This window comes from Mirounga angustirostris, unplaced genomic scaffold, assembly GCF_029215605.1.
Source record: "Mirounga angustirostris isolate CCGP_5_RB_7025 unplaced genomic scaffold, mMirAng1.0.hap1 SCAF_17, whole genome shotgun sequence".
NCBI classification, from domain to species: domain Eukaryota; kingdom Metazoa; phylum Chordata; class Mammalia; order Carnivora; family Phocidae; genus Mirounga; species Mirounga angustirostris.
This window is the reverse complement of record NW_026991725.1, coordinates 21,496,612-21,504,878: the sequence shown is the minus strand read 5'-3', so window position 1 is coordinate 21,504,878 and position 8,267 is coordinate 21,496,612.

Genomic DNA, 8,267 nt, shown 5'->3' with positions numbered 1-8,267 from the left:
TTTATTGGCCTGTGCGCCCTTGCAGTCCTCATCCAAATGCATGCAAGATTTTTGCCCAGCTGGGCTCCAGCACAGATCTCATTTTGCATCTGCGCCTTTGGCCACTAGTTGGGTCAGAAGCATTGTTCCATGTTGTTACATGGTTGTCCTCTGTCTCATTTTGTTGCACAATGTTCCAGTGGGTGAATAATTTAGTAATTATTACCCTGATGTAAGTCACTTAAGTGGTTACCCGTTTTCCTCTACTATAAATCATGCTGCGGCACATGCTTTTGTGCATTTAGCTTCTTCCTTCATTGCAATTATTTCCTCAGGTCAATCCCCAAGAATGAGAGAGTTTAGGTTAAAGGATGGTGGGAGGGCGCCTGGGTGGCTCAGTTGGTTGGGCGACTGCCTTCGGCTCAGGTCATGATCCCGGGGTCCTGGGATCGAGTCCCGCATCGGGCTCCCGGCTCGGCGGGAAGCCTGCTTCTCCCTCTCCCACTCTCCCTGCTTGTGTTCCTGCTTTCTCTGTCTCTGTCAAATAAATAAATAAGTAAAATCTTTAAAAAAAATAAAGGATGGTGGGAGTGCTCGAATAATACTTGGTATAAAATGTTACAGTTTTCCAGAAGATTTTTCTTCTTTTCTTTTCCTGCTCAAAAAAATAATGCTCTTTTCCAACCGTAGAGAGGAAAGCAAAAATTCTACTACCCAGAAGTTACCACTACTAACATTTGGACAACCGTCCCTCCAGACGTCCCTTGATGCATACGTATGCATATAGATGTAGAAATAAAAATAATTTCTCACCAAGGGGATCATATTCATGTGCCAATTTAGCAAGCTGTTTTTTTACTCAGCAACACGTCCTGGGTTTTTTCACTGGTTCTGCCAGCCACAGTGCCCAAGGGCTATATAGCATTCGTAGTAGTCATAGCTGGGAGCCAGGGGCAGTGCCAACAGTGTTATCTGCATTAGCTCATTTAAGCTGCACACCAACCCAGGGAGATAAGTTCTATTATTATCATGCCCATTTTATAGATGAGGGAACAGGCTTAGGGACTTAACTGACCGCCCAGGGTCACCCAGGTAGGAAGTGGTGGGGCTAGCACTCAGTTTGCATTCTCGGGGGCTCCGAAACAGATGTGTATATAAATAACACATGAATACATTCTTACTGTAAAAAGTAATAATCCTACGAGCAGTACCAAAGCATAGAAAGTAAAGTGTGAAAGTCCCCCTTTACACTCCACAAAGGTTTGACGTGTGTGTCAGTTAAGTTTAGGTTCAAGTGCAGATGGCAGAAAACCAAAGTAACATAAGCTTAAGGAAATGAATATATTTCTTTTTCTTCCGTATAGAAGAGGTCTGGACAGAGCATTTCAGGGCTGGTACGGTGGGCCTGTGATCTCTGGTCATGAAGAACCCAAGCTTCTAACTTTGTGCTCTATCTTCTCAGTTCCTAACTTCTATCCCTTAAAGGCTCCACATGGTCTAATATGGTCCCTGGAGTTCCAGCCATCATGTCTGCATTCCAGGCAATAGAAAGGGGGGAGGGTGAAGGAGCAATGGTGTTTCCTCCAGCTGAATCAGCCCCCTCTAAAAAGCTTCCTCCAAAGTCCCCCTGCCCCATGACCTCGGCTTGCTTCTAATTGGCCACCTTATGCACAAAGGCTGGGAAGTGTGATTTTTAAACTGAGCATGTTGCTGCTTCCCACCATCCCCCATAATAGAAGGGCTTGGTTAATTTAGAAAACTGAGGGGGGGGGTGCCAGATAGATATTAAGAGGCAGTCAGACAGCTCTACCACCATGTGTATCCTTCCCTGTACCTTTTCTACAAATTTTATATATATATGTGTGTGTATATATATGTATATATGTGTATACGTATATATGTATATATACATATATATAAATATAGTTTTAAAATATTATGTAAATGGTACCTTGTTTTAGTTCACATATTAAAGTTTCCCAACCAGATTAAACATTTTCTATTAATTAATTTATTAATAATAAAATTTCTAAAATTTATTTACTAATTATTGTGTTGTATGCATATTTCCTGGTCGAGTTGAATGAACTGTCTAGATAGAATAAACTAGAACAGAATAGATATTATAACTATGTCGACTTTTTGTCTTATTTGCTGTCAGAATTGCTTCCAGTATACCATCCTTTTATCCAGTATACCCATCCTCTCTCTCCTTATTTTTGGAAACAAGTTTTCTAGATCTGTCAGATATTTACATATTGAGTCCATCTTTTTCCCTGCGACTTTTCTGTCAGTTCCAGGCACCAGAGAGGGGATCAATTTCCAAGTTGTCTGCTCCTGCCAGGAGACGCAGTCTAATGTTGGTGGCTAGGCCCACCTGGGTCCGAATCTCCACTCTGCTGCTTCCTGCCTGCATGACCAGAGGCAGGTCAGTTCCTTCATCTGAGATCTAGTGTTTCGTGACGGGGTGTAGTGAAGGGGTTAGACCAGCCCCGGCTTATCAAAGCTGGCTCTGCGTCAGAACCACCAGATGGGTGGTAAAATGCACCTTCCTGGGCCCCTCTGAGATTTACAGAATCCAAATCTCTGTATCCAGGAATCTGTATTATTTATTTATTTATTTAAAACTTGGGTTTCACCACTTTTTTTTTTTTAAGCACTTTACCTATTAGAGAGAGAGAACAGGAGCAGGGGGAAGGGGCAGAGGGGTAAGCAGAAGCAGACACCGCGCTGAGCAGGGAGCCTGACATGGGGCTTGATCCCAGGACCCTGGGATCATGACCTGAGCCGAAGGCAGACGCTTAACGACTGAGTCACCCAGGCGCCCCCAGGGCTCTGTATTTTTAAATGCTCCCCGGGTGAATCTGATGCACAGACATACTTCAGGACCACTGGGCCAGCCCATGTCCGAGATCGCTTCCTGCACCGCGGTCTGAGTAGGGGGTTGGGTTGGGGGCTGCAGCCGCCCTTGGCTACCGTCACTGCTGCAGCCAGCAGGTCTTGCCTCTTCCTCTTGCATCAACAGCTCCCATTTCACATCCAGCCTGATCAGCAGCCCCTTCTCCCTACTTTGGGGCAGGGGATGGTAAGATGGTAGTCAGGCTCCTGGGATGTGGCCTGAGTGGCTCTCATAGCAATGCCCCTGGGAGGAAGCCAGTGTCACTTACTAGCTGGGTGACCTGAATTAAGCCACTCTGTGAGTTTCCATTTCCTCACGTCTGAAGGCAGGACTGTGCCTTTTTCAAGGTTATTATAAGGTTGTCAATGATGGATGGTTGGGTGGATGGATGGATGGATGGATGGATGGATAGATGGATGGAGAGGAAGAGCCCTAGTATAATTCCTGGCAAAAATGCACATTTGACAAATGCAGTAGTTATTACTATTAGCGTTTTCATTGTGATTTACAGTGCCTGGGGCATGCTAGCCCTAAGGAAGACAGGTCCTAAACAGGAATTCCTGGTGCCTGACAAGGCCTTGCCAGTAGGTAGCCTTGGAAACATTTTCCTCCCATCCCACTGTAGAACTTGCCACCTCCCCGGTGGCTGGGAGGGCGTGTGCCACAGGCAGAGTGACAGCCTCCAGGCAGCATCACCCATACTTTTTATACCAGTGTTCCTTGCTCTTCCCCAGCAGGTGAGACAGGAATGGCCCCATTCTTCAGGTGGCTGAGCTATGTAGGCAGGGATACGCTCCTGCCTCCCAGACCCCTGGCACCTGGGGCGCACTCCCAGAGTGTGCCTTGCCTTTGCTCCCACCTCCTGATTAGTAGGTCTCTCGTGGTGCCCATTGACCCTCATTCTTCCCTAGACTTTGGGCCTCCTTACCTCCATGCCTACTGTTCCTGACTCAGCCTGGGGCTTCTATTGAACTTGACCAACTTACACAGGCCTCACTTTCTTTGATGACCTTTCTTACTGTGATCAAGACCCCAGTAAGAGGCCAAATGCCTTTCTGAGGCTCTTGGAAGCACCAATGGGGAATAAGGTGGGCAAGGTCTGCTTTAGATCACTGAGGAAGCAAATGCCCTTCCTCCAGGTGCCCCCCCTCCCCGTCTCACCCTTCAGGGTAATTCATGAACAATACAAACGAGCGATGTAAACTGTCGAGCAGGCAACCCTAATCTTGAACAAAGTCTGAAGGTCCAGGGACAATTTAACGGTCCTACTCATGCACCCCCAGCTTGAGCACAGCGTGAATGGTTCCCTTCTTGGGCCCTGGTGTGTGAAAGCTTCAGATCCCAGCTCTGTCGCCTGTTCGACGCTTAATCTCAAGGAAGGGACTTTACCTTTCTGTGCCCCAGTTTCTTCATCTGTAAAATGGGGATGCTAATAAGATTCTCCACCTCATTTGATTATTGTAAACATTCAAGAAGTTAGCATACATAACTAAAACAACCAGAGAAAAACATATAAGTTGGATTTCATCAAATTAAAATTTTTTGTGTGTCGAAGGACACCATCAAGAAAGTGAAAGGGGGGGCGCCTGGGTGGCTCAGTTGGTTGAGCGACTGCCTTCGGCTCAGGTCATGATCCTGGAGTCCCGGGATCGAGTCCCGCATCGGGCTCCCTGCTCAGCAGGGAGTCTGCTTCTCCCTCTGACCCTCCCCCCTCTCATGCTCTCTGTCTCTCATTCTCTCTGTCTCAAATAAATAAATAAAATCTTTAAAAAAAAAAAAAAAGAAAGTGAAAGGAAAACCCACAGAAGGGAAGAAAGTATTTGCAAATCATACATCTGACCAGGATTTGACATCCAGCGTATATAATTCCTATAATTCAACAACAAAAAAGACAACCCAATTAAAAAGCAGGCAAAGGATGTAAATAGCCTTTTCTCCAAAGAAGATATACAAATGGCCAATAAGTACATGAAAAGCCGCTTGACATCATCATAGCCGTTAAAGGAAGTGCCCATCAAAACCACTGTGAGATGCCGCCTCACATCCACAAGGATAGTCATAATTATTTTTGGAAAAGGAAATAACAAGTGTTGGTGAGTTTGTGGAGAAACTGGAACCCTCATACCCAGTTGGTGGGAATGTAAAATGGTGTATCTCATCGAGAACAAAAAGGTTTGTTTCCTCAAAAAGTTAAATATAGGGCGCCTGGGTGGCTCAAGTTGGTTAAGCGACTGCCTTCGGCTCAGGTCATGATCCTGGAGTCCTGGGATGGAGTCCTGGGATTGAGTCCTGCATCGGGCTCCCTGCTCAGCAGGGAGTCTGCTTCTCCCTCTGACCCTCCTCCCTCTCATGTGCTCTCTCTCATTCTCTCTCTCTCAAATAAATAAAATCTTTAAAAAAAAAAAAAAGTTAAATATAGAGCTACCACAGGACCCAGCAATTCCACTCCTGGGCATGTATCTAAGAGAGCTGAAAACGAGTTCACACAAGCTCGTACACAAATGTTTGCAGCAGCATTATTCACAATAGCCACAGAGTGGAAGCAACCCAAATGCCCATCGACTGATAAATGGGTAAATAAAATGTGGTACGTCCATACAGTGAATGTTATTTGCCAATAAAAAGAGATGACATGTGGATACGTACTACATGGATGAACCTTGATAATAGCATGCTAAGTGAAGGAAACCAGACACAAAAGGCCACATACTGTATGATTTCATATATATGAAATGTCCAGAATAGGCACATCCATAGAGATGGAAAGTAGATGTTCGCCAGGGATGGAGGGTGGGGGGGTGGTCAAAGAGTGGCTGCTAATGGATACATGGTTTCTTTCCAGGGTGACAGAAATATTCTGGAACTAGATAGCGGTGATGGTTGCATAACCTTATGAATATAGTAAAAACCACTGAATTGTACACTTTAAATTGTGAACTCTTTTTTTTTTTTTAAAAGATTTTATTTATTTATTTGACAGACAGAGACACAGCGAGAGAGGGAACACAAGCAGGGGGAGTGGGAGAGGGAGAAGCAGGCTTCCCGCCGAGCGGGGAGCCCGATGCGGGGCTTGATCCCAGGACCCCGGGATCATGACCTGAGCCGAAGGCAGACGCTTAACGACTGAGCCACCCAGGCGCCCCGAACTCTTTTTTTTTTAAGATTTTATTTTTCTGTGGGGGGCCTGGGTGGCTCAGCCGGCTAAGCATCCAACTCTTGGTTTCAGCTCAGGTCATGATTTCAGGGTCGTGAGATTAAGCCCCCAGTTGGGCCCCGAGCTCATTGGGGCGTCTGCTTGAGATTCTCTCTCTCCCTCTCCCTCTGCCCCTCCTCCCCCGCTCTCTCTCTCTCTCTTAAATAAATAAATAAATAAATAAATAAATAAATAAATAAATAAATAGAGAGAGATTTTGGGGCACCTGGGAGGCTTGGTCGGTTAAGCGTCTGCCTTTGGCTCAGGTCATGATCCTGGAGTCCTGGGATCGAGCCCCGCAGCAGGCTCCCTGCTCAGCAGGAGAGTCTGCTTCTTCCTCTCCCTCTGCCCTTCCCCCTTGTGCTCTTTCGCTTGCTCTCTCTCTCTCAAGTAAATAAATAACATCTTAAAAAAAAAAAAAAAAGATTTTACATTCCTTCGAGGGATCTCTATGCCCAATGTGGGGCCCAAATTCACAACGCTGAGATCAAGAGTCACATGCTCCACTGACTGAGCCAGCCAGGCGCCCCTTAATGGTGAACTCCATGTTATGTGAAGTGTCATGTGAATTTTATCTCAATTTTTAAAAAAAAGTCAGTACAGCTGAAGTACTTAGAAGGCTACCCAGGCCATGGTGAGCCCTCAGGGAGTTTAGTTGCCATTTAGCTTAAACTCCATGGGACTTGTAGGGTGGTCCAGATCGAGCTGATAAAAAAAAATTCCTAAAAGGCATGTGACCTTTAGAGATTGAATTCACATACTTAATATGTTAAATCATTTCTTGGGGCACCTGGTGGCTCAGTCAGTTAAACATCTGACTCTTGATTTTGGCTCAGGTCATGATCTCAGGGTCCTGGGATTGAGCTCTGTGTATCGGGCTCCCCGCTCAGCGGGAGGTCAGCTTGTCCCCCTCCCCCTTGGCCCCTCCCCCTGCTCATGTGCTCTCTCTCTCTTAAATGAATAAAATCTTAAAAAAAAAATAAAAAGCATTTCTTGGCATACAGTTTCTTCTTCCACTTATTTTTGTACTCAGTTTCGATTTTATATACTTTATACACATGTTTATGTATACATATAATAGAAACATTTATTTGTGGGGTGTTTTAAAATTTGATTTTCATGGTGCGCTTGGCTGGCTCAGTCAGTACAGCATGTGACTCTTGGTCTTGGGGTCATCAGTTCAAGTCCCACGCTTGGGCATGGAGATTACTTTAAAAAAATAAAATTTGATTTTCATGACCATTTCAGATATTTTTAAGATATGAGATGGGCTTCCAAGGCTCAGGCTGCATTTGTTTTTGGAGGCTCCATTGAGTTGTAGGTCCAGGGCTGCTTTGTGGCTGAGCCAGTTTGCTCAAGGCCAGGCCCTTCACTCTATCGCTTACAAGCTATGTGACCTGGGACAAGACTAAGGTTGCCAGATTTAAAGCAAATAAAAATACAGACACTGAGTTACATTTGAATTTCAGATAAAACAATACATTTTTAGTGTATGTTCCAAGTATTGCATGGGGCATACTTATACTAAAAAATATGTGTATATATTTGGTTTTTTTAAAAAGACTTTATTTATTTGAGAGAGAGAGAGCACAAGTGGGGTGAAGGGCACAGGGAGAAGCAGACTTCTCGCTGAGCAGGGAGCCTGATGCAGGATTCAATCCCAGGACCTTGGGATCATGACCTCAGCCAAAGGCAGACGCTTAACCAACTGAGTCACCCAGGTGCCCTATATATATTTGTTTTATCTGAAATTCTAGTTTACCTGGGCATTCTGTATTTTCTCTAGCAACCTTGAACATGACCCTTATTACCTGTGAAAGAAAGAGTTTTTTAATAGAATCCTATTTAATTCTTACAACTCCCTGTTCTTGCCACAGAACAGAACGGCTCTGAGAGGTTAAGTGACCTAGCTCAAGGTCACCCAGCCAGAAAATTACTGAGCTGGGATTTGAATTTGGTTGTGTGGAATTTGGATGCTCTGCTAAAATGGAACTCAAGATCAATAAGCCATGATCCACTTAGTGATAACATGGGAGTCATGAACTAACTTAGGAATGACAGAAGTTTTCATTGACAGAAGAATATATTTTTTTAAGATTTTATTTATTTATTTGACAGAGAGCAGAAGTAGGCAGAGGGAGAGGGAGAAGCAAGCTCCCCGCTGAGCAAGGAGCCTCTCGCGGGGCTCGATCCCAG